We start from the raw sequence: 27,211 nt of genomic DNA, 5'->3' as shown, positions 1-27,211 counted from the left end.
ACCCCTCTAGGTGGACACAAAGCACCGAGGTGATCTCCCTGTGCTATGCAGCTGCTTCCCACTAGCTATCTATTTTACATTTGGTAGTGTATATAAGTACATATAAGTACATGCCACTCTCTCATTTCGTCCCAGCTTACCCTTCCCCCTCCCCATGTCCTCAAGTCCATTCTCTATGTCTGCATCTTTATTCCTGTCTTGCCCCTAGTTTCTTCATAACAAATTTTTTTTTTAGATTCCATATATCTGTGTTAGCATACGGTATTTGTTTTTCTCTTTCTGACTTACTTCAGTCTGTATGACAGACTGTATGTCCATCCACCTCACTACAAATAACTCAGTTTCATTTCTTTTTATGGCTGAGTAATATTCCATTGTATATATGTGCCACACCTTCTTTATCCATTCATCTGTCGATGGACACTTAGGTTGCTTCCATGTCCTGGCTATTGTAAATAGAGCTGCAATGAACATTGTGGTACATGACTCTTTTTGAATTATGGTTTTCTGAGGGTATATGCCCAGTAGTTGGATTGCTGGGTCGTATGGTAGTTCTATTTTTAGTTTTTTAAGGAACCTCCATACTGTTCTCCATAGTGGCTGTATCAATCTACATTCCCACCAACAGTGCAAGAGTGTTCCCTTTTCTCCACACCCTCTCCAGCATTTATTGTTTGTGGATTTTTTGATGATATGCCATCTTTCTTTATGCTTTCTATTTTTCCTGCTTATTCTATGCTTTTATTTTTCTCTTTAAATTGATTTTTGTTTTTTTTCACCTCCTTTTTCTATTCGTTTGGAAGTCATAGCCTCTCTTTTTAAAATGTTACCCTTGAAATTTACCATGCATGGTTAACTTAACAGCATCTAAGTTTTTCAGTGTCTGAATAACTCAACTTTAGTTAACTTTGACATTGATCATTCACCTCCCAAGTTAGATATTATTGATACATAATTTTAGTTCTGTCACTTCGTTCATCTCACAAAGTAAATATTATTATTATTTATACTGACTCACTGATTGTACCTAGAGGTAATGATCGCTTGCCTACATGTTTACTGATTTCTTTGTTCACAGCTCTCTCTTGCTTCCTCAACCCTTCTTCCAAGGTTATTTTTCTTATTCCTGAAGTTCATCCTTTAGAAGTGTCTTTGGTCAGCCTCTTTTTTTGGGGGGGGGTAGGAGTTTAGTAATTTATTTATTTATTTTTGCTGTGTTGGGTCTTCGTTTCTGTGCAAGGGCTTTCTCTAGTTGTGGCAAGCAGGGGCCAGTCTTCATCGTGTTGCACGGGTCTCTCACTATCGCAGCCTCTCTTGTTGCAGAGCACAGGCTCCAGATGCTCAGGCTCAGTAGCTGTGGCTCACGGGCCTAGTTGCTCCGTGGCATGTGGGATCCTCCCAGACCAGGGCTTGAACCCGTGTCCCCTGCATTAGCAGGCAGATTCTCAACCACTGCGCCACCAGGGAAGCCCTGGTCAACTTCTTTTGAAGGTAAATCCTATGTCTTTTATTTTTGGTTATCTGAACAAAAACTTTTATTATTCTCATTCTCAAAAGTTTTTTCTCTTGATACACAAGTTTTAAATTTAACAGTTATTTTCTCTCAGCACTTTGAACATATTATTTACCCTTTTCTAGTCCTAATTCTTAATCTCTTGTAGATGGACTCTCTCTTCTCTCTGAGTGCTTTTTTTTCCTTTTTCTTTTATCTTAAGTTGAAGTATAGTTGATAGTGTTGTGTTAGTTTCTGTTATACAGCAAAGTGATTCAGCTATACATATGTATATATTCTTTTTCATATTCTTTTCCATTTTACCACAGGATATTGAATATAGTTCCCTGTGCTATACAGTAGGATTTTGTTGTTTATCCATTCTATATGTAATAGTTTGCATCTGCTAACCCCAAACTCCCAATCCATCTCTCCCCCACCCCCTCCCCCTTGGCAACCACAAGTCTGTTCTCTATGTCTGTGAGTCTATTTCTGTTTTCTAGATATGTTCATTTGTGTCATATTTTAGGTTCCACATACAAGTGATATCCTATGGTATTTTTCTTTCTCTTGCTGACTTACTTCACTTAGTATGATAATCTCTAAGTCTTATGGGTGCTTTTAATATTGTCTCTTTTTTCCTCAGAATTCTTCAATTCCACTACATATTTTTTTCAAATCCTGCTTATACACTATTTTTCTTATATTTGTGCATTTATCTCTTCCATCAGTTCTGGAACATTCTCAGCCTTTATCTCTTCAGATGTTCCCTCTCTTCCATTTTCTCGTTCCTTTTTAACCTCGGATTCCAATTATACCTATATAAGTCTTTCTGACTCTCCATATTTCTTAATTACCTTTTTATATTTTCTAATTCCTTGCCTCTTTATGCTGCATTATAGGTAATATCTTCAGCTTTATCTTTCTCTAATTCTTTCCTTAGTTGAGTCTTATCTGTTGGTAAACTCATTCACTTAGCTTAAAATGTCAATGATTATATATTTCAATCCTAGGAGTTCTTTTGCTCACTCTTCAAACATGGTTAGCAATATTTGGTAGTCTCCTGTTCTTAGCTTCTTTCAAAAAAATTCAGTCTTTTAAATTTTGTCTACTTGGTTATTTCATATTCTATATCTGATAATTCCAAAATCTGAGATTTTTAGGGTCTGAGTTTATTGCTTCAATAATCTCTTATAAGTGGCTTCTTTCCATTTTTGTTTGGTTAATTTTGGATTGTGCATTCATACTTTATAGAACTTAATCTTTGGGAGTTGTAGGATGCTTTCCTCCAGAGAGAATTTACATGTACTCAGTTGGAGCCATGTATGTACTTTCCCCAGTCCTGGATCAGCTGAGAGCTTCACGTTCATCTCCCTCATCTTCACATGGGACCATGATGAGTCTCCCAGCCCCAACTCAGGTGTTGACACTTTTGCTCCCGTGATCCCAGGCAGGCAACTCAGGAACTTACTGGAATTTACTTACTATCATGGTTCTGTACTCAGATTTCAGCTAGCTTTTATATTTCCCCCTCAGAGAAAGGTATAGTGAAGGAAGCTAAAGATTTGTCTTACTTTTTAGTAATCCCAGAATGCATTAAAATGATCTTTGTTGTAGTTTATCCAGGCTCTAATTGCATTTTGGCAGGAGGGAACTTTATTGTATAATCAAATCTGCCATACCACTAGAAGCAGAAGTCTCCTCCTACTTAGCTTTTTAACCAATTTCCCTGTCACCCCATTCTCCTCTGTGAGTAAGAATAATTCCATCTGGAGTACCTGGAGCTTTCAATTCCTGTGTCTTTTCTTTTAGGACAACTTTAATCAATATCTCCTTCTGAGGATCCTTAGGTTTGATTTACCTCCACTCTGCTGTGTCATTTAACTTTTCTCCATCTACTTTCAGTCTTCATATATTGTAGTTTGTGGTTGCATATGTCTTCTAGTTTAATCAAAGATGGAATCTCTGTTTTCCTGTTTCTTGTTCTTCTTTTCCTTTTAGGGTAATTTTTAAGATGAAGAAGAGATGGAAAGTTCATTATTCTGCCATCTTCAAGACTCTGCTTTAACTTAGAAGTCCCTCAAAATTGATTGCTCACATAGCTTGGAAGAATTATTGTAGCTTCCACATAGTTCATATTTCCAAAGAGTAGTATCTTCAACTTTGGGATCCTTTTCAATAAGAGGTGGATAGCTGGTCAAATAAGAGGAGATGCTTTGGGTTTCATAGATGAGGTTTTAGACATTTGGATTGGCAGTCAAAACCAGACACCTCTAAATGACCCATGGAGACAGCGCCTTCAGAAAGGAAGCCAGAGCAAACATCTGTCCTTCATGGAATTATTCTATAGTTACTGTCTTCTCAACCTTTGGGGTTTTTTGTTTTGTTTTGTTTTAATCTCTAAAGAGACCTGTGGATAAAGACTTTTCACATTTGCCTTGAGTGAATATTGATGCCTTCTATAAGTTCCTATCTTTCCAGGATTTGTGCCATTTATCCTTGTCTCATCCTTGAATTTGACTTTGCTTTTTCATGTTAATGCTTCTCCCCATGCCCAAAAGATTGGATCCTTAGTGTTGTTTCATTTGCCTGTTCCTAAGTGCTGCTACTCTCAACAGTTATTTAAGAAATGTTTCCGGAACTTGAAAGAAAAAATTCTTAATTTCCTTTAAACATGATGTCCATCCTTAAAAAATTAAATTTTAAGGGGTATTCCCTGTTTTGGCTCCTCAGATCACCAGCCTAAGAAATGAGAAACTATACAAGCATTGTTATATTTATATAAGTATGGGAAACTTGGGCTTCCCACTAATAAAAATATTTTTGTAGATGTGACTTAATTTGAGTTCTTACAATTCTGAGGGAAAATTGCCAGCTTTATTTGAGGTAGGTTAGGAGGAGTTTTATAGTGAAATATTTCAAAGTGGTGGTGAAAAAAAAATCCACCTAATTCAAAACAACAAAAATGTCAGCCATAAAGATGTACAACATTTTTAGGAAACCTAGTCCATCCTGAGCAAATGTTTTTATACCAAATAACAATCCTTCCATAATCACTGTTACTGAGAGACATCCCAGGGTTGCCAGATGGAAATATGTTAAATATGTTCTGAAATCCAATCTAACAGAATCCCAATGTTCGAGCTCATTCATAGGAAGGCATTCAAAGGCAATGCAATTTTCATAAAATATGTCTGTCTAGGTAATCATGAATGCTGAATATTGTCAGGGTTTCTCAGGAATTCTCAGGCTTGTGGCAAAGCTTTACAACTGGACTTTTAACCACCAAGAAGAAATAACAATAATAACTTGAAACTTAAAATAAACAGTGCTGGAACTCCCACCCCAAAAGGCAGCAATAGGAGTTTAGTGCTACTTGTAATATGACACAGGGATGTGAAAGGGAACACAAATACTAGGCTTGGGTCTGACTGCTGGGGTGTGGCAGACAAGTGTAGTATACAAAGCAAGCCTGGCTTTCCGGAAATGATCCACCCAGGTGATCCTCCAGTTCTCCCAGTAGTTATCTGTAGATATTTAAATTGCAGGAATGTATAAATGGCTCAGTAATGAGCTCATCACTGCATGTGCTGCTGATGATTAGAAGGACTTAGTATTAGCTCTGGGTGTCTACCTCCTTGAAAGCATAAGAAGAAAAGAACCAGGTTGGGAGAAGGTCATACCTATGGGCACAGCTCTGTCTGCAAAGTCTCTCTGGCTTGGAGATCCCTGAAAGAGTGGACATAGGAAGAGGATTGGATCTGGGGTCTAATGGTTTCATGCAACAGACCTTTTTACGTTTTGCTTCCAAACAGAGTCTCCTATAACAGAACAGGGACTATATCCCAACATAATTTTTTTGCCAAGTTGAATCTGTCGAAAAATGACTCAATGTTGAGGAGAGTGGGGTTTTCTGGCTTTTCCTCATGCATCTGAGTCTTTTTATTCTGATATGTTAATCCTTCAAGTCATTTGATCTGCCCCAGGCAATATAAACAACATTTACAGCAAGTCTTGCACTCTATCCGTCATGTGCAAACGGCCCGCTTTTCCCATTGCCACATGAAAGTGAAAGAGTCAAATGGGGCCATTCAGACTTTCCTGCTCAGAGACAATTCGACAGTGTCAGCTTCACCCTTTGGCGTCACCATTTCTCCAGGAGCTAGAACCTGATGGGGGAGGAATGGACGGTTGTTTCAGCATTTCCCACACAGCAACAAGGAGCAGATTTGGGGTCATGCTTGAGCCTAGTGGGAGCTACAGTAATGGTAAAATCCCTGATTCTGTATGTTAACAGAGAACTTGTGGCTGAGGGAAGGGGTACTTTGAGCCAAAACTTCACTCTCCATTGTACTTGGTGTGAAATTGTCCTTAAAAGCCTTTATTCCACAAATATGTCTTAAATATTTCCTTGGTGCAAGGTCATTTCCACTCTGTGTATGTATAACATGTTTTAATCCTAATTGTCAGTGTGGACCATCAGCTTGCATCAGTTGCCCAAAAGGGCTTTCAATTTTAGGAAAGTGGAGAGGGACTCACCAAAAACACCCAAAGGCAGACAGTGCACCAGAGGGTGTGGGGAGATCTGTAGTGAAGGTCTTTGTGTGTTGTCACATTGCATAACGAGCCAAAGTGGAGAACGGGAAGAGAAGTTGTTTGTAATTCCTCACCAAAACCCAACACCACAAGAAGCCAAGGTATCAGGCCCTTTCTCAGTCACTATCTTAAAAATTAGATGCCAGTAGCACAGGGAGATCAGCTTGGTGCTTTGTGACCACCTAGAGGGGTGGGATAGGGAGGGTGGGAGGGAGACACAAGAGGGAGGAGATACGGGGATATATGTATACGTATAGCTGATTCACTTTGTTATACAGCAGAAACTAACACACCATTGTGGAGCAATTACACTCCAGTAAAGGTGTTGGAAAAAAAAATTAGGTGCCAGAACTTTCCTGTGTTGCGGGTGGCAGTGTGAGTCGGTACGGCCACCTTGGGAAACTGTTTAGCAGTATCTACAAGAGCTGAACGCATGCATAGCCTATGGCCCAGCTATTGTACTCTCAGTTATACCCCCAGCAGAAGGGTTCACCAAAAGCCTAGCATGTTCCTAGCAGCAGGAGTGGAATGATTTAAAAAAAAGAGAAACTGAAGCATATTCATCCACTGAAACATTAGATAGTACTGAGCATGAAGAAACTGTAACTGCACACGGCCGCACACATGAACCTTAAAAATACAGTATTCAGAGAAACAAACCAGACACCAGCGTTCATACTACACAATGCCATTTATATAAAGTTCAGAAACGGGAATCTCTGTGCTAGAAATCACGTAAGAGGTTCCCTTTGGCAGGGGAGTATGGCGATGGTTAGTGAGCAGATGGGTGGGGTCACAAGGGACCTTGTGTCGGTGCAGATAATGTTCTGTTTCTCGATTACATGCTGCATGCATGGTTGTGCCCAGTCTGTGAAAATTCTTTGAACCAGGCACTTGTGAATCGTTAGCTTTTCTATATGTGTGTGTTACACGTCAATAAAAAGCTTACTCTCAAATATAGGTGCCCCTCCCCCCATTTTTTTTAAATCTAGAGAAATTAATTTTCTCCAGTTACCAAATGCAATTCAGAAATCAGCAGTTTCTTTTCTGGCTCCATGAGTTCCAATCCACTCTTCATCATTCCCACCCCAGATCCCGTGCTATACATCCTAGATTTTTCCGGCAAGTGTGCGTGTGAAGGCACATGCATTTGCACGTGTGCATGGGCACACCTTCCCTTTTGCTTTCTCTTCCAAATGTGCGTTTAGGTCTGTGTAATATACATTTCTGGTGCATAAGGCACTCTGCTGGGGACTTAAACCCTATCCTGTGAGGCTGTCATAATTGTCTCCACAGATGAAGAAACTGAGGTCCAGAGAGATTATGTAACTTGCCCCAAGTCACAGAGCTAACCAGGTCTCACTGATTCCAGACCCCTTGCTCTTTCCTCTATACTAAAGCCTCTTTCTCCTTAAGCAAAAAGATAGCAACTTGAGAACTATTGACACATCACATTAAGGGAGAAATTATGTAGCCCATCTGCCTCTGTTTACGGATGAGAAAACAGAGGGAAAATGACTGGTCCAAGGTCCCATGCTGGTGGCCACCATTTCATATATTAACTATTCACTGTAGGAAACATGAAGGAAAAAAATACACAAGTAAGAACAAAGTTTAAAGAACTGCAGAAGAATAGACCCAGCATGTTGCTTTGGTACTACTCATTACAGTTTTACAATCTAACCCGAATTTCTTCTGTTTAGCCTTGAGGATGAACCACAACTAAGCTTTTTTTAAATTTTAATTTAATTTAATTTTTATTTAAATATAGTTGATTTACAGTGTTGTGTTAGTATCAGATGTACAGCAAAGTGATTCAGTTAATATATATATATTCTTTTTCAGATTCTTTTCCCTTATAGGTTATTACAAAATATTGAGTATAGTTCCCTGTGCTATACAGTAGGTCCTTGTTGGTTATCTATTTTACATATAGTAATGCATATATGTTAATCCTAAACTCCTAATTTATCCCTCCCCCCTTTCCCCTTTGGTAACCATAAGTTTGTTTTCTATGTGGGTCTATTTGCGTTTTCTATGTAAGTTCATTTGTATCATTTTTTTTTTTAGATTCCACATATAAATGATGTCATATGATATTTGTCACTCTCTGGCTTACTTCACTTAGTATGATAATCTCCAGATCCACCCATGTTGCCGCAAATGGCATTATTTCATTCTTTTTTATGGCTGAGTATTGTGTTTATGTATACATTGTATATATGTACCACATCTTCTTTATCTATTCATCTGTCAGTGGACATTTAGGTTGCTTCCATGCCTTGGCTATTGTGAATAGTGCTGCTGTGAACACTGGGGTGCATGTATCTTTTCGAACTGAACTTTTCTTATACCCAAGTGAGATGGTTCTGCTTTGGGATTTAGAAAATCCCTCACATGTCACAAATAACTATGCCCTTTGATCTCTTGGAAGTGCTTTGATATATAGAAAGAGATAGGGAAAGATTGATAGACATGGATAGATATAGATATATAATTCCGCCACAAGAAAGAAGAAAATCCTGCCATTGTGGCAACATGGATGTTCCTTAAGAAGTTATGCCAAATGAGATGTTAGACAGAGAAAGAAAACGACTCATCTCCTCCTGTCCCCTCCTTTCTCTTTCTCTTCTTCTTGTATTCCATTTCTTCCTCCCCTCCCCCTTTCCCTCCCCCTCCTCCTTCATTTTAGTGAGGAAAGACTTCTCTTGGTAACCGTAATACTGTATCATTCACTTTTCTCACCTCCCTCTTCATCAACGCTGATTTTGCTCAAACCTGAAGTGTCACAAATTTTTTTGAATCCAACTTTCTGCCAGAATTCTTTAAACAGATCAACCCCTTTCATTCTCTAACATCTTAAAACTCATTTGCACAAAAGAGAATTAGAAGGTCTTAGAGTATAGTTGTCTGGTGGTTCCTCACAACCAACAAAGATTGTTATTCCAGTTGGTAACATTTTAAGTCCAGTAACAATGGAAGTTCTCCCTTTCATATAAATATCATAGGGATAAATAAAGAATATGGAAGTACTATTATTGCCATTTCTACTGGATTTTTAGATAAGACTCTTATTTCAGTATTTTACTCTTTTTTTTTTTTTGGCGGTACGCAGGCCTCTCACTGTTGTGGCCTCTCCTGTTGCGGAGCACAGGCTCCAGACGCGCAGGCTCAGTGGCCATGGCTCACGGGCCTAGCTGCTCCATGGCATGTGGGATCTTCCTGGACCAGGGCACAAACCCGTGTCCCCTGCATCGGCAGGCGGACTCTCAACCACTGCACCACCAGGGAAGCCCAGTATTTTACTCTTAATTAATTTTCTATGTACTTGACTTGCACAGCAGGTGGAGAGGAACTGGGTTTCCTACACAGCATTAAGACAAGCTACCTCTCATTTGTTGCCATCTTACTGACCCCACACTTCCACAAATTACTCTGTGTTGGGCAAGATGGTTGCCAAGATAGGCAGTCTAGACTATAATTAAAACTAAGATCTTTTTTCACTCTATAAATTTAACAGTTTATTTCTTGAAGCCATCCTGTTTCTCCTTATTATGGCCTTAGAAAAAATAAACCACAAGTGACACATTTTTCATTGTGGGTTCCTTAGACACTGTGGCCATCCTCAGTTGGGGTGTTAGGGTTTACAGTGGCTCCAGATCCAGGTTGTGTGATGGTGGTAGGTATCAGAAAGTCTTCCTGACCATAACCCCAGTTGAGGATAATAAAAATTTATTTGACCAGAAGTGAAATGTCTTAGAAATTGCCAGGACCAAACTACCAGAGTTCCCAGGGCAGCTGCATGACATCCATCAGGCCCGTTCTTATTTATAATTCATTGGAATAATCTAGAATTTCAAAAGCACTGGGTGCTTTCTCAACAGCTTAACTCCACCGTGCATTAGAAGTAACCTATGATGGGTTCCATAATGAAGACTTTAAAGTGCCCCTAAGGAAGTGTGGAGTCTAGCAAGGTCAGGGTTGCAAAATCCTCCAGAGTGTTTTAGTTACATTTTTGAGCACTTACCACAGACATGTAGTTAGACATATAGATAATGTTTCTCTCATGGGTTTGCAAATCTCTATTGTTCACTGTTGTATTATGAAGCCAGAGTCCTTAGAAGATATTTAGAGAATAAAAGGTCTGGAGCTGGCCCACGATGTAATCTTCCTTCCAGTTCTGCCCTTAAGATCGCTTAGTAATTGTAGTCTGTAACTCCTTTTCCTTTGGAAAATGATCACATTTTGTTGTCTTGGGAGGAGTGGCAAAGATTCTGTCACATGCTTATTTAACAGAACCTGAAGGCCCAGAGATTCTGAGGCTGTGTGAGTTTTAATTTTGCAGAGCATGTCTTGTAACTTAAGACACTTGACTCTCTGCAAGTCTGGGTATGGCCCCTTCTCCTTCTTTGGAATAATAATAATAGTAATAGTGATAACCACAGTGAAAGTTAATGATGCTTGTGTCTATATACTAGACCCTGGGTTAAGTGCATCATATGCATTATATTATTTATTCCTTCCAGCCACCTCATGAAATCCATGTAATTCTTATCTCCATTTTACAGACGAGGACACTGAGGTGCAGAAAGGCTCAATAGCTTGTTCAAGATCTTCCAGCTAGAGAGAGATGGAAGAGAGAATGGACACAACTAGCCTGCCTCCAGAACCCATGTTCTTAGTCTTTACGCTCTCCTGGGGCAAATACATTAGATCATCTCTCACAAAGCAATTGAAGAGATGAAGAAATACTCCAAGGTAGATTTTGTTGCCTTTTGAGTCCTTAATTATTCTTTCAGACTTTCCGTTGGCATAGCTCTCTGCTCATAAGAAGATGTTTCATTGACTGAAATGTGACTCCAGAAGTCTTATGAATGCAGCCAGCACACAGTGGGCAAGAAGGAGTTAAAGCGCTGACAGTCCTTCCTTTGCGGGTCTAGCCAGCAGCAGTTCATCACAAAGACAGGGCTTTGATCCTGACAGCTCTCCTTTCACTCAGGGGGAGCAGGGAGGGTTTGACATGGGGAAGCCGGAAAGACTATAGAGAAAAGGGTCTTGTTGGTTTCCTGGGTGGATTGCCTCCTTCTTGGCATGCCTCCAGGAAGTGAGTATTTTCCTGCCCTGAAACTTCAGGGAAATAAATCTCTCCCCTGTAGAGCAGACCTGAGAGAGGCCCCAGGGCAGCACATGAGATCCATCAGGTCCAGTGACTTGGCGGTCAGGGTGGTCAGCGTGTGACCTGGCAGGTTGCAGCCCCTGGCCAAGGCGGGAGGGTGGGGGGTTGTCAACATGACCCAGGGAAGAGAAGGGTGATGCCAGTGAAGTCTTTGACTCCAGGGGCCAGCAGCCAGAGCAGGCACCCATAGAGAAATAGGTGTCCTGAGACTGATCCTCTGGGGGAGGAAGCCTAGGAGAAAGGGTAATTTTGAATGCATTTATAGAGGGCAGTCCCAGAGGCAAGCTTGAGGGAGACTGAGCTCAGCACTCCAGAGACCAAAGCAAACTTGAGAGAGGAACAGGAAGTGTCATGGATACAAGCTCATGAGAAATAGCTCCAGCATTAAGAGTAAGAGCAGGAAAAGAGAGAATTGGGGGGTTGGGGGTGGGAGGAGTGGGGTCCCCACTGTGGACATGTGGTTTCTTGCAGACCGGGATCCTTTGACGCTCATTCTTGTAACTGTGTCCTGGTTTCTTTCTGTAGAATTTACCCCATGAAATCTGAACAAGTTAATTCACTTTCCAGCTCTAGTCAAGGCAGGTTTGTCACAGTAACTGGTGCAGGGATGGATGAGGATGCACCAGGGCCAGTGAGAAAGTGAGACTTTTGTTGGAACTTGAGGAAGGCATTCTCATTGGATTTGAAGTTAGGAAGAAGTAGATACTGAATAGATTGCATTTATATTGGGACTGTGGTGGAGGAAAGACTCTAAGTTTGATTATGGTTATAACATTTACCCTCCTCCCCAACCCGCTTCCATGAGAGGAGTATACGCCTTCAGAGCAGTGATGTCAGGCTTGGCCAGATGACTTGCCTTATGGTGGGCAGCCCTTAAATTTGGACTCAGCCACGTGACTTGCTTTGGCCAATGAAATGTTAGTAGATGTAACACAAGCAGAGGCTTGAAATGTGCTTGTGCAGTTGTGCTGGCTCTTTGTGCGTCTACCGTGGCCATGAGAAGAATCTCCCAGGGTAGCTGCTGCCCCCTCAGCCCAGACTCAAGATGAACCCCAGCCTGCATTGAGGAGCCAAGCTTAGCTGGACCCCATGTGAAGCAGAGCCACCAGAATCTAATTCAACGGACATGCAAAGGGGTGACCCACAGATGTGCGAGATGGAAATGCTCATTGTTGAACACTTCTGATATTTTGTGGTTGCTGGTTCAGCAGCTTCATTGTGATAACAGCTAACCGATACAGCACTTTCAGAGAGAGGCCAACATGGCAGTGACAGGGTTAAGAGATAGAGTGAGAGAAAGACAATGGGTCCTGGTGACATCATTTGAACCCTTGATCAAGCTGTTCCTAGATTCAGATGACTTCTTAAACTTTCCCATTCTGTGAGCCAATAGAACCCATTTAGCTTAAGCCATCTCAGATCAGACTTTTGTCATTGGAATAGGGTCCTGATTGGACTAGATATAGACTAAATGTTAAGAGGACCTATATGCCCTTACAATACAAACACACACAATATATACACATATTATAGAGATATCTGTTTATATAAAGAAGCAAAAAGCAGATAAAAAAATTAGAAATCAAACAACAGGAAGAGGAGGGGCTTATATTTAGTTCCTTGGGACACAGATTCTGGAATGGAGATTTATGTGCAGGGGAGTGTTTGTAGGACCAATACCTGTGAGGAAGTAAGAGAAGCAGAATGGGGCAAAGGAAGACGTTGAATTGCAATGCATCTTGCAACAGAGACCTCCGGGGGTTCCATGGGGAGACCTGGAGCTGGGCTGGCCCCTCAGACTTGTCCCGTGGAGGCAAGGGAGCCAGACCTTTGTATCCACCCCATTGACCAGGCATTAGATATGCGCTGGCCTCAGAGATGCACTGTAACCTTGGGTGAGGCAGCTCCCTTTAGATGAATGCAAGTCCTGGAGAGAGACTCAGCTATGAGCTCTCAGTAGCCAACACTCCTGGAAGCTGGGGGATTGAGAGGCTTGGTCCTAAAGGGGATGGGTGGTAGTCCAGGTAGGGCAGCATAGTATCCATTACAAAGGCCACAGTCTGATGCAGGGATTAGGATGGTTTCTGGCTAAAATTATCTAACAGGTGAGTGCAGAGTATTACCCAGAAGTCATTATTTGATCTAATTTTGCTTTGCATTATCAACAAGTCAGTCAGCCAAGAAGTGTTTATTTAATACAGAGAGGGTACAAAAGGCCCAGTGTGTGTGTGTGTGTGTGTGTGTGTGTGTTTGTGTGTGTGTGTGTAGAGAGGGAAATATATATACATATAGGCACTCATATATATATATATATATATTCAGAGAGAAACAAGAGTGACAAAAGCAGTCCTATTCTAGTAGAGTCAGAGGGAATTTGTCAAGAAAAGCCATGTCATAATGTCAATGTTTCACTTCTTACAAAATGATGGGAGACTAGAAGGACTGGCTGGTCTTCAACGTACAGGTTCTCACAGTGATGATGTCTGTGAGTAAAACTTTTATAGTACCAAGTATCCCACAGGCCTAGAGGTGTGGGCATTCAGTTTTTTCTAAGGGAATCAAGTGTGCCTTGCAAAGGTAGAGGAGCTCTCTTGCTCCCAGAGCAGGTCTGGTGCTCACCATATTGGGAAACGAGAGCCAATTTCCTCCCTTAAGCATCCTTATCTTCCCTTGGGATATACTTGTTTCCTCTCTTCCATCTTTCTCAATGGTTTACAGAGCCTCCTGCCTGCCAGCTTAGAATGCAAAGGGGGAGCCCCTTTACCTATAGCTCCTCTTGCTGAAAAATTCTGCTTCTTGACTTTTCAGCACCCTTATGTGGAAATGTGTTACTCACAATGCTTAAAATATTTAGGGTGGAAGGGATGGAAGCAGGGAAAGTAATAATATAGGCAACACATCATAAATCCTTAGAGACAAGGATGCTGAAAGTGGCAGAATTAAGGACTTTGGAAAGCACATGGGGTCAGCTGTGAAGAGGGCACTATTGTGAAACACTTGAGGGACTGTTTTCTTAACCTGGTGTGCAGTATGGTACAGAGAGCATTCAGGAGTTACACCATTAGAGCACTGATTTCACATGAGTTTAGTATTTCATATTAATAATTTTGACATTTCCAGACGTTGGCTAATATTGGTCCCTATTCTGTAACAGCCTATTTCCCTCTTCTCCACATGAAAGGCAAAGCTGTTGAGTGTTCCATCCCTGTTGGGTCTGGATTTTTACCAGTTGTTTGTTTTAAGTGAAGTATGATTCTAAGGTATGAAGGAGAACTATAATTTTCTTTCTAGCTGGTCCTTTTTTGGGACGGGGGAGCTAGGAGTTTGAGAGAGACAAGATATACTGTGAACGGAGGAAGTATTTTAAGACTCAGAATGAAGAAACTGATTAGATTTATAAATGTAGGATTTGAGATTGTTTTCTCTTCATCAGAACATGAAATGACACCTATAATTTGGATTTTAGTACTCACAATTTAAACTTTTTTTTTGTGGTACACGGGCCTCTCACTGTTGTGGCCTCTCCCGTTGCGGAGCACAGGCTCCAGACGCACAGGCTCAGCGGCCATGGCTCATGGGCCCAGCTGCTCCGTGGCATGTGGGATCTTCCCGGAGCGGGGCACGAACCCGTGTCCCCTGCATCAGCAGGCGGACTCTCAACCACTGCGCCACCAGGGAAGACCTAGACTATTTAAAAAATATTTTTCTGTTATCTTGGACTTCATATAGAACAATTATTCACATTATACATTATGCTCTGCTAACAGCTCTATTAAAAATGGTATCCCACCAGGACAAAAAATAAAAAGGACCACTTTCCCCAAGAAGGACATTAATTTATATTTTGCTTCAATACTGATCGATTTGGAAAGGTTGTAAAAGCATAAAAGCTGTGGTAAGATAAGCTTTATTCTGAATTATCAACAATTATTATGAAAACTGTGTGTTTCATGAGAGATTTAATAAAACCCAACATCTTTCCTGGTAAGAAATCTTAACAAACTTAGGATAGAAAATCTCTTTCTCTCTTTTTAAAAACCCCGTATAGAATTTCTACTATAAAACTACAACAAATAGTATGTTTGCTGGTGAAATACTAAAGCAGACCCCTAAATGCAAAGGTAAGGCAATGATGCCAGCTATCGCTGCAAGGACGCAACATAGTGGTGAAGGTCCTAGCAATTGCAATAAGATAAGAAAAAGAAATGTCTAAAGATTGGAAATAAAGAGAACACTATCTAGAATATCTGAGAAGCTCAAGTGAAAAACCATTAGAAGTAACAAAATAGTCCAGCAAGGTAGTCAGATATAAATGATCTGGTGTATAGTGATGCTCGATTAGAAAATGTGAAGGAAAGAGAGACCCTATTCACAAAAGCAACAAAAATTGCAAAGTACACAGGAACAAATCTAACATAAATGGGTAAGACCTACGTGAAGAAACTTATAATACTTTACTAAAGGACATACTAGAAACCTGAAATAAATTGAGAGTCGTATTATATTCTTCAATGGGAAGATTCAATATTAAAAGATGTTAATTCTCCCCAGATTAACTTGTTAATTCAGTGAAATTCCAGTCAAAACAAAGAGCAGTTCTGGCTTTCCCTGGCAGAGGGAAAAATGCTTTGGCTTATAAAGGCAGCACTTGAGCCCACAAAGCTTTTGTGGGTAGTGGCAGAAGTGCCACTTCAAAGGAGCACACTTCAGCTGTAGTTCCACAGGGATGACAATGCACGTCTTAGTCATTCACTGCAGCCAACTCCGTTGGCAACCAGTTATGCCATGAGGCAGTAAGATACCTTCAGCAGCTCTAGAGCCCAAATAGTCTCCTCTGCTGATTAAACCAAATTTCACTGGAGCAATTAGGATCAGAACCAACCCTCCGTTCTTATATTTATCACAGGAGGGAAAAGGATCTCGAGGAGGAAAAAAAAAGGTGCTCTCTAGATAGCAAGACAGGACATTTTATTTGAAAAAAAATTTAAATATATGACTTTATTTTGTTTCCCAAGCTGATAAAGTGGAAAAAATCAATTCTGTAATTATAAACATAAGGATAATTAATGAATTTACTAAATTCCTTTTTTCCTCCAGACATTAGCCTGTATATTTAGAAACAACATATGAATCTGTACCTGTTCTTTGTTCTTAATTAGATCATGAGATCTTTGAGAGCATGCACTATGTGTCTTTCTTTTGGAAATATTGATAGATGCTATATGAATTTTTAAAATCTAAAATGTTAAAAAATAGAAAATCCAAAGGATGGTTCAAGAGTATTGATGGAATCAGTTACTATATTTATTCATCCTCTTACAATTGTTTCTGGAAAGTCCAGGAGAATAGAGTAGATGCCAGGAAATTAGAAAAATACAGCTATGGTGGAAATCTTCAAAAGAATTAAGTTGAGCCGTCCTTTCAAATTACTCTCCCTCACTGTCAGTTTGGAAGATTTGGGAATAATTGTATAAAGCTGAAATATAAAAAGAGTGAGACACAAAAAAAGTTTAACAAAGCAATCTGAACTTGAGTATGTGCCTATAATAAAGGGATAAGGAGACTGGTCCACAGATGGTCATTGTAGTTTGTTTAAGCATATTGCCTGCCAGGACCCCACACAACTTCATTTATCAAATTCCTTAAGCTTGAAAGAACAATTGTGATGACTTCACGTTGCCCTAGCCCTGAACACAGTGAAAAAGATCAAGGGGGGAAAGGCTGGGCTATATATATCCAGAAGCAGCAGTGCCAGACAATTTGATATCATTTGAGTGATCAGGAGAGAGAAAGACCAGAAGACTCTGCAGTCTAGAAAAAGCTCCTGTACATTTGGGAGTTTGGGAGACAAGAAAAACACCAGCAACAATCTAAGAAGTGAGGCCGACAGGAAGTGAGAAAATGAAACAAGTGCCAAGAAAAAAATTCAGACCAGCTCATCAGGGAAGATAGATTCGGGTATTCAGAGTCAAGAGTAATCCAGAAAACCACAGTGACATATGTGATATCACGAAAACAGCAAATTAGATAGAGAATCAGTGTGTCTCTTCCTTGAGCTGCCTGTCTCATGTATGCCTTGGAGTGCCGTCATTCAGAGGGAAATCTGGGGTCATGTAATTTCAGGGTCACGCCTGCCATTCTCCTACTCTCTTCTGGCAATCAGATCCAGACTCTTGGGTTCATTTTGGCCCAGGCTTTAGCCCTCTCCTTCTCTTGAGAAACCTTGGAAGATGTGGCGCCCCCTTGTCCTGCAGTGAGGGGATAGTGGTTTCTGGAATGGGACGGGGATGTTTGCAAGTGTCCTGGAACTTTTCTTCCTGCTTCCCTGCTCCTGACCACCAGAAGAGAAATTTGAAAAAGTGGAACCATCTTTTCAATAATCTCCTTTCAGAAATCACATTCGCGGCTGGGTTTGCCATTCCTTTTTGTACCACGAACTTTATGAAGTGGAAATGGCTGCACTCATCTGGCAGGGCTCTCCACTGCAGACGGCCAGTTCCCAGATCCCCGAGGTGTGAGGGCTGGGTTCTCCCCAGCACGTTCTTTTCAATAAACATTCCCACACTTGGCCCTTTACTCTAGCCGCCCCGTCCCTGCCCTCCCAGCGCCTGGAGCTTTCCACCTTGGCTCTGGGTCTGCTGAGCCTGGGCTCAGCCTTCCAATTCCAGGTTGACCTTGGCTGAGCGCTCCACATGGTCATTCTTCTTGTAAAAGGAGAAAATCTCAGGCACAGATTTCTGCACTTGGCCTCTCTGCAAAACGTTTTAGTACTCAAGGCAAATGCAACCTCCGGCTGACACTGAACGAAAGCAAGAGCACTTGCTTACCAGAAGTCTGTGTTTACTGAATTGGATTTGGCCTTTGGCAACCCTCCTGCTGAGTCCATGGTGAGAAGAGCCTGGAGCTGGGCCAGGTCTCAGGTCTATCCCCGGCTTGTTTAGCACCTGCACGTACATAGGGCTCTCTCTCTCTCTGACATTCTCAGTACACACGTCGCCTCCCACCCTGGAGGACAAACCCTCCCAGGGCGTTCTTTACCATCATTGCACCCCTATGCATTTTGCAAAAGACTACTGTATACATTTTCCTCATCTGCAAAATGGACACGATGATAATACCTACTACCTAGTGTGGTTGCGAAAATTAAATAAGTGTTTAGCTCAGTGTGGGGCTATTTGAAAATTATTATAATTGATTCAGCCTAATTTGATAACTGATAAAGAAATGGAGTATGAGAGCAAATTAAAGAAGTAGTCAAGCTGGGGATCTTTGGATCTCCGGTTTCTTCCTTGTTTTTTGTCCCATGGCAAAATCCTCCCATAATCCACAGGGTAGCAGGTTTCGCCTTCCTGTCAGAGAGAGCTGGGCTGAGGCCTTGGGTAAACCTCCAGTCCTTGGCATCTGACAGACCTGTGATTAAAGAGAGCTCTGTAATTTCTAGCTGGGTGACCTTAAAAATCTTTGAGCCTCAGTTTCCTCATTGGTAAAATGGGAACCATAGTTCTGACCATGTAAGGGAGTTGGGAGGATGGAAGAAAGGCAGACCCTCAGCAGAGGAGATGTGGAGGGGTCCCAGGAGATGTCTACATGGGCTCTCCTGAGTTGCCTGATCTTGATTATTTGTCAAGGTCCAGTTTCTGGATTTCAGCCTTGTGAGGTTCAGAATCTGAAAATGGATGCAGATCCACAGAGGGCAGGTGAAGATGGAGAGTTCCTTCCATCTTCTCTAAGGGCAACACATGGAGAAGGACAGAGATGCTACAGCGATCTGCTCAGTGGCATGGCTGTGGGGTTTTCCATCTAGGAATGGGTGGGATGAAGGGTGTTTAGAAATGACCTGGGTGTTAACCCTCCCTCTGTGGTGGAAATCATGAGTTTTCTTCATGGTAGCAGAATTCAAATACAGACCTTAAAAATAATTAAGGTACAAAAAATATAAAGCCAAAGCTGTTTATTTTTTACAGAGGGGGTTAAATGACTTGCCCCTGTTTTTTTGGCAGGTTAGTGGTTGAGGGAAACAAGCGATCAAGCCCTGTCTGGTCATGAATAAGGAGACTTTTTTCTCTCTTTTGAGAAATCTTTATCTTCTAATCATTTATTTTATTAAAGATTAAAACACATTTATAATTGGAAAAAATAAATGTGCTAATCATAGGAAAGTTTTAAAATGCAAAAGAATATAAAGATGAAAAAATAGATCTCATACCCTAGAGATAATCACTATTAACATTTTTATGTATTTCTTTCCAGTCTTTATGTGTATATATTTACATAATTGGGATCATGCTAATTTCATAGCTTTGTATACTTTATCAATACTTTCTGAGCATTTCTTCATGCTATTAAACATTTTTCCACGTACTGATTAATATCCCACTGTTTGGATATACCAAGACTTGCTTGATCATGCCCCTCACTGATAAATTTTTAGTTTGCATCCAGGTTTTCTCCTCTGCAAATCATGCTCTGTTAGTCTTCTTTTATAGCAACCTTTGGGCATTTCTGATTATTTGCTTAGTACAGATTCCTAGAAACATAATTGCGGCTGTGCTAGGTTCTTCTGTAAAAGGCATTCTTCCTTCCAGTCTTTGTTTTCCCAAAACTTGGTAGATTGGCCCTATTCTCCATGTGATTGTTACTATAATCAACAGATAGAAAATATGGTATCTCACAGATTTCTGGGCTTTCTTTGTTTTCAAGAGTACACACTGTTTCAAGCATGCTTGGGTTTCTAGGCTCAAGGGATCCTGACCATTGAGCCTAATTACCATGACTCCCAATATCTCCTTGGCAAATGTCTTCTTGAGTTCAAATTGGGCAATAGGAGCATATGTTTTGCCCTTATGGCCTCCCAACCTTGGCCCAGGCAGTGAGGTGGGCAGCTTCCTCTCTCTCCTTTTTTGATGCATCTCTCTGGACAGTGAGACTGGGGACTGTCAGTTCAGAGGCCACAAGCGGTGAATCTAAGGGCTTCGGTTGGTGGAACTCCAATGGGACCAAGACAATGGTGGGGAGGGGTGAGGATTCTGCCGAAGTGAACACTCTGCTCAGCCCTTGTCTTCTGCTTTCCTTTCTCCTCAAGATCACAAGGAATGAACCTCCTGCTGCTCTTCGTTTTGTCCCCACCTGTTGCTCCAGACAGGTATCCTTGACATCGCTCACCCCACTCTGCCATGAAGAGAAACAGAAGCCCGCGTCATATTTTCTCTCACTCTCTCCTCCCTGACGAGGCCAATTCTACTCACTGCTGAGCTGTTGTAAGGGTTTGTACCTCTAACAAAAACAGGAAGCAGACAAGGCTTAAGAAGGCTTCCTCCTCAACCCCATTCACTTTTTTTTTTTTTTTTTTTTCCCACTTAGATTCCCTCCGGAAGGAGAAAAACTATCTGGGGGATAATAGTGGTTTCTGGAGGTGTGAAGTCTTGCAGTGGCATGCAGGGCTGCGGAAGAGAAAACCCAGACCTGCTTGTCTTCTGGGCCTTTCCTCAATGGAGTGGATGGGCATGTGGGAGCGAAGGGGAGAGAAGCCAGCACAGAGGCTTGGGAGTCTCTGGACGAGGGACTTGGACTGGTGTTAGGGGTTACCCTTCCCAGCACTTTTCCTCTCTCCCTTCCCCTTTGCGGCCTATCCTGCCCCCTAGTGGGTGTGGGCTGAAGGGGCAGGACTCCCAGGCAGCTGCACAGTCCACAGTGGAGAGAAGGCAAGGCAAGAGCAGGGACAAGGCTTGGAAATTTCAGACATCAGCAACCTGGGAGAAGAGGAAATCCTTTCTAGAACTCAGCAGGGGTGATGGGGTGGGGGCTTGATGATGATTGCTGTTATTACATAAGGGCTAGGTGGAGAAAAATACCTGGCACTGCCTACAAACGTATCCATGACAGACTTGAGTGGGATCTAGGAGGGGATGACAATGATGAAGGTAAAGATGATGAAGGCTACCTTTTGCTGAGCTTTCTGTGTGCCAGGCAATGTAGCAGCCCTATAAAGAAAAGTCTTTCTATGTCATCCTCATCGCAGCTCTGTGCAGTGGGCATTATTACTACTTTGAAGATGAGAAAGTTGAGGCTCAGAGATACAAACAAGCTTGCCTAAGCCAGGAGCTAGTAAATGCAAGAGAAATTCTAGCCTCAGAGGGACTATCTCTAAGACCCATGCACAATGTTTCCTACTACTGCATTCAATTCAGTAGCTCCCCACAGAGTATGGACTGTAAGCCCAGCACAGCAGGGGCATAAAACATGAGAATGACATCACCCTTATTTTTCAAAAGTTTGCAGTCCAGTGATATTTCCAGACCTCACTTGTATTTTTTCCTTGTATTGAGTCCACCCCATTTGACACCCTAACCCCTTCTTAGAATTTCTTCTCCAAGCAAGCACTGAGTCCCTGGTCACCTAGCCAGTGGGCTCATTGCCTTTCCTGAAGGCAGAGTGAAGATAAAGGCAAGAATCCAGAGAACAGCCATATACCTTCCAGTGCAGGACTCGGTCTGGTTTTCTGGGCATTTAGAGCCTTGAATTCAATCCATGGATGTCCATGCTTCTGCAGAAGGTTAGGGTCCCTCTGGGCACTTTGGCAAGTTTTGCCCTCCTGTATCCGGCCAACACCGAGGTCAGGACTGACATCTCCCTGCGGCTTGGCCTTTGACTTTCATTCTTTGAATATCAACCCAAAGAATTCCAAAGCCTCATTTCACTGCCAAACTCCTTCCCACTGACACAGTGCATCTTTCTGATATGTAGCTGTACTTCTCCACCTTTTAAGCTTCCCTACATGGATCATTCTGCAGAGGGAGGGAAATTGACGTGGTTTGCCATCTCTCTGTCTCGACTGTTAGGCTGGCCATCTCCTAGTGACCCCCCGAGGGGAGGCTCACTGCTTTCTTGCTTGCCTTCTGTGACATTTTTAGCTGTCTTTGAAGTTTTATCCCTTATAGTTTTGAATTGCGTGGTCCTTTCGTCTGTCCAGTTCTTGATGTTGTCATCTGGACTCTGATTTCAGCTTACTCTTTAACCAGGTTGCCCAAGCCTTATTTTTTTCTGTTTTGATTTGAGACAGCTTTTTGCTTATTGTTCAAGTCAGTGTGTACCTTGAATACTGTGGCTTTCACTTTCAAACATGGCTAAATGTAGTTGGGGTCCTTTGCCAGTGGTTCTCCCAGGCCATTGGTTGGGGAAGACATTAAGGGAGGGCATGCTCCGGAAGAAATGCTGGGGGAGCCCCGGGACAGAGATGACCTTGTCATTGGTTATGAATGAGTTCAAGTTCCTGCTTCAGAGCTGGGGACGACATGCTTTAGAAGACCTGAGAGGAAGGGAGATTCCTCAAGGCAGCGTGGATTCTACCCAGATGGAAGGGGAGGTCTCCGGGAATTCCCTGGGATCTGTGCTCTGCCTGAGAGGTTTCCAAGAGACATTATCTCAGTACATTCCGTTTTAATAAAAAACATTTAAGGAGATGGCATCTGGGGAGCATGTGTAGCCTACAGAGCTACTATAGGTAAAAAGAATTCTTTTTGCTTGTGGTAAATCCACAACTGCTTGGCCAATGTGGATTTATTGCCACTAAATCTTCCCTGCTCATGGTAAGAGGCTCAAGCTGAGTTGTAACAATCCCACTTCTGTAATGGTTCACACGGGCAGAACTGGTGTGTTGTAGCAGGCATGTCCCACAGAGGATTTCTTATCCATGCTGATTGCCATCCCCATGTGGCAGTGCCACGAGTGTTATCTAGATTTGTCCAGTGACAAGTTCCCTCCAGACATGGGAGATTCCAACACTGTGTCAGCAGCACCTACACTTCTCACTGTACTCTTTACAGCTTTTGTCAGATGAGGACATGGTAACGGCCAATCGTCTCCTTAGAACTTTGAAACAACCTTTTACCCCCTAAAAACAAGAACTCTATCACTAAACCTCTTTGTTGACTATCTACCTTTTTTTCTACTTGGATAAGGTATATTATGATTCTCTTCCCACCTCCCCCATGCTACTTACCACAAGAAAGGTGATAACCATCTTCTTTGTTTAATGAAGTACGTTGTATCTCATTCTAGCTGTGGAGAATATTCCTTTCTTACTGGGTATTGGTGGAGGATATAGAGAAAACATGACCATTGATTGACCCACGAGCTGGACGTGGGCAACTGGAGGCTCCCCACCCCCTCATCTGTCCTTGGAATATATGTACTTTTTACCTTCCGTGTTCCCAGAAGCTGCCCCAAGGATACAGCCTTGACATAGAAATGTGGTGTTGAGACCATCTGGATGGTATACGTGACTGAACCCAGTTAAGGCCTCTATATAAACTTTTAAGATTATGGTGGGCGGATGCAGAAATCTACTCATTTTGCAGCCACATGAGACAAGCCTCATAAGGAAGTTCCTTTTCTTATTAAACCTGCCACATACCAATCTGGAGTGGTCTGCCTCTTTCTTTGGTTTCTACCTGCCCTTTGTGAGTCTAGGAGCTGGTAGATTATATCTGGGAAGCTCTCTAAGAGGTTTCAAACTGACACTGGGAAGTATGCATCCTAGATTGGAAGGTCAGAGACTCAAATTTTTGTCTTTTAGTTTTTAAAAAACAACAAGATGTATATATCCTCTTGCTTCATCTGAGTTTTTTACGTTTCCTCATTAGAAATTAAAGAGATTAGACCCGATGATCCCCTTTACAAGATCACTTTTCCATTCTAAATGCCAAGGATGCTTCTCAGAATAATGTCTGCAAAGGTCATACCTGGCTTGCTCAGAGTTCCTTTCCCTTTCCCTTTCCCTTTGGAGGCACACAATGTGCTTCTAATAGCGGTAAGACTTTAGAGCATGTATTGTCCCTTCTTTATGATGCCCCATCCAGTTGATAACCAGCTACTACCAAGCAGTTGAACCTCTTAAACCATGCAATATATGTCCAGGATTTTCTTTTTTAAATGAACTCCAGCATCATAGTAACTAACTTTATTGAGCATGTACTATATAGAGGGTATTCTTCCAAGCCTTTACATGTAAAGTCACTTTTGATATCCTATGAGGTAGATTCTTTTCTTTTTTTATAAATTTATTTATTTTATTTAATTATTTTTGGCTGCGTTGGGTCTTCATTGCTGCACGCGGGCTTTCTCTAGTTGCAGCGAGCAGGGGCTACTCTTCATTGCGGCAGGCGGGCTTTTCATTGCGGCAAGTGGGCTTTTCATTGTGGCAGGTGGGCTTTTCATTGCGGCAAGTGGGCTTTTCATTGTGGCAGGTGGGCTTTTCATTGTGGCAGGTGGGCTTTTCATTGCGGCAGGCGGGCTTTTCATTGCGGCAGGCGGACTTTTCATTGCGGCAGGTGGGCTTTTCATTGCGGTGGCTTCTCTTGTTGAGGAGCATGGGCTCCAGGCACGCGGGCTTCAGTAGTTGTGGCACATGGGCTCAGTAGTTGTGGCACGTGGGCTCAGTAGTTGTGGCTTGCAGGCTCTAGAGCATAGGCTCAGTAGTTGTGGCTCACGGGCCTAGTTGCTCTGCGGCATGTGGGATCTTCCTGGACCAGGGCTCGAACCTGTGTCCCCTGCATTGGCGGCAGATTCTTAGCCACTGTGCCACCAGGGAAGTCCCTATGAGGTAGATTCTATTATTTATCCCCATTTTACAGAGAAACAAACCAAAACATAGAGCTGATAAATTACTTTCCCAAGATCATATAACAACATGGTAAAACTAGGATTCCAGTGCAAGCTATCTAACACCGGAGTTTGTGCTCTTTTAACCTCCAGGTTAAATCTGCATTTGTGCAAATGTGGTTTTGTTTTTTGTTTTTTCTCCACAGCCTCAATTATTTTAGGTTCTGTTTGCAAGTGCAATAAATTGCCCAAATGTTAGAGTCTAGAACTTACATATATGTCTTGGAGACATGATTTGACTCAAGTTGTATATAAACCTGTATAACACCAAACTATATACAAAATCCTAGGATGAATAAGCTTGACATTAAGTTTCTTGGAAAGAGATGATTATTGCCTCTACTACGGGTAGATATTGATTGGGAAACTTGACTCTGGTTATATTTTCTGATAGGAGACATTGGTCCTTTCCTTGAGCCCCTGACCATAGCCTCCTGTTTCAGGCTTTAAGAAGACACTGAGCATTGCTTGTCTTCGTGAATGAGAAATATTGCCTGGTCACTCAGAGGGAGACTGCCTGGTGGATGTCCTTTGGCAGTGACAGGATATGGCTCCAGCTGCAATCTCTAGTCTCCCTTCTTCTATACTCACCCTGGTTTAACCAAAACCAGTAACCACCCTCCCAAAGGTTTTTCTTAGACTCAGGGGATGCCCCCACCCCCATTTTGAGAAATGCTTATAGCACCTAGCACTAGGCCTGGCACATGATAAGCACTCAATAAATATTTGTTACTTCATGGCAAAATCGATCCATTCAGCAGTGATTTTTCACCTTTCCCAAAGACTCACTGCAGGGTTCCTTTTAACGGCCAGCTCCCCTAGCACATTTAAAATGTGACTTGATTTATAGGAATTCCACGTACATGGTTCTGCAGGGCCACATCAATCGTGTAAACTGAGATGCTTGTGCTGCTGGGTTCCCACTGACCTGGCGTGTTGGCAGCTCTCCTCCACCAGCTCTAAATGCACACAAACCCCGGGTCTGCTCTCCCTCCTTTTACCACAAAGGAGCTCATTTTGTGAATGAACAGCCACTGCCAACAGCAGGATGGTATTCTCGGTGACCTTTGCCCAGGGATTGGATTCTCGCCCAGCAGGGAGACAAGGCCTTAGGAAAAGGTTAGTTCATTGATTGCCACAGCCTGCTGGGCTGAGGTCTGGGGAGGAAAAGGCTCAGAGAACTTTCCTTTTTTCATGAATCACCTCGGAGAAGCCACCCTTCCCGCCTGTGTAGCTGTCTCTCTTCTTTGTATGGGCATATTGGGTCCTGTTCAGCAGGGAAGTTTTATTGCTTCTGCTGCTCGTGCTCATGCCTTTTTTTTTTTTTTTTGTAGCCGTGAATAATAATCATTCTAGTTTGGCTTTGCCATTTCCCACCAGTAATTCTGGGGTCCTCATGAGCTTCACCCCATCCTCTCCTCACCCCCGTTTCCTCCTCCTTCTCCTCCTCCTCACCATGGCTTTTTCAGTTTGATGTTTTTAGGTATCAAAGGAAGGTCTCCAGGAACCCTGCAACTAAAGACTTTAATGAGGACCATGCCCAAGAAATCCTGGCTGCCAAAGATATGATGATGATTTATGTCGTTCACTCACTCCCTAACAGCAAGAGAACTATTTGTAAAAATAAAAAAGCTGCTCATATGGAATTAAACAAGAGCATAGCTGCTTCCTTCCAGAACCCAGGAGCTTAACAAAGAGCATCCACACTCTGTCGCCAGCAGCACAAGGCTCAGGGCCGTTATTAGTCTTCCTGTCACATAAAGCTAAATCCTGTTAGCCCAGGCAGCGGCGCACACTCTCTCGGTGGACCTCAGAAGGCACATTCCCCGGGAAAGCGCAAATGGCACCAGACACAGAAGGGCATATGCGCTCACCCTCAGGCCTAGGCCGAGCCGCTGAAGGTTGAGAGCCCACCAGGACCGTGGGGCTGCTGCTGTGGGGGACCCTGAAACTGGCTGCAGGGTATTTAGGGTCCCCCATTTGTTCCTGGCATCGAGTTGAGTGACTCATGGATACCAGTTGGGTTCTGGCCAGCTCTGTGGAGAAAGCGCTGGAGGGAAGATGTGAACTCTAATGCCTCTACCTTCTCCTCTGTCAACTGAGGTTACCTCATAGTGTAGTTGTGAGCAGCAGTGGGATCAAGCGCAGAAGGCAGAACACAATGCCGATATACATGCTACTTATTATTATTATTCTATATTGTGGCTACCATGAAACGGTGCCTCTCAGACCTACTGCAGCAGCGACAGTGATTGACTAATGGACTGTCCTGTGTTCTCTCATGTGAT

This window comes from Mesoplodon densirostris, chromosome 11, assembly GCF_025265405.1.
Source record: "Mesoplodon densirostris isolate mMesDen1 chromosome 11, mMesDen1 primary haplotype, whole genome shotgun sequence".
In the NCBI taxonomy this organism is placed as follows: domain Eukaryota; kingdom Metazoa; phylum Chordata; class Mammalia; order Artiodactyla; family Ziphiidae; genus Mesoplodon; species Mesoplodon densirostris.
Note: the sequence above shows the minus strand (reverse complement) of the source record.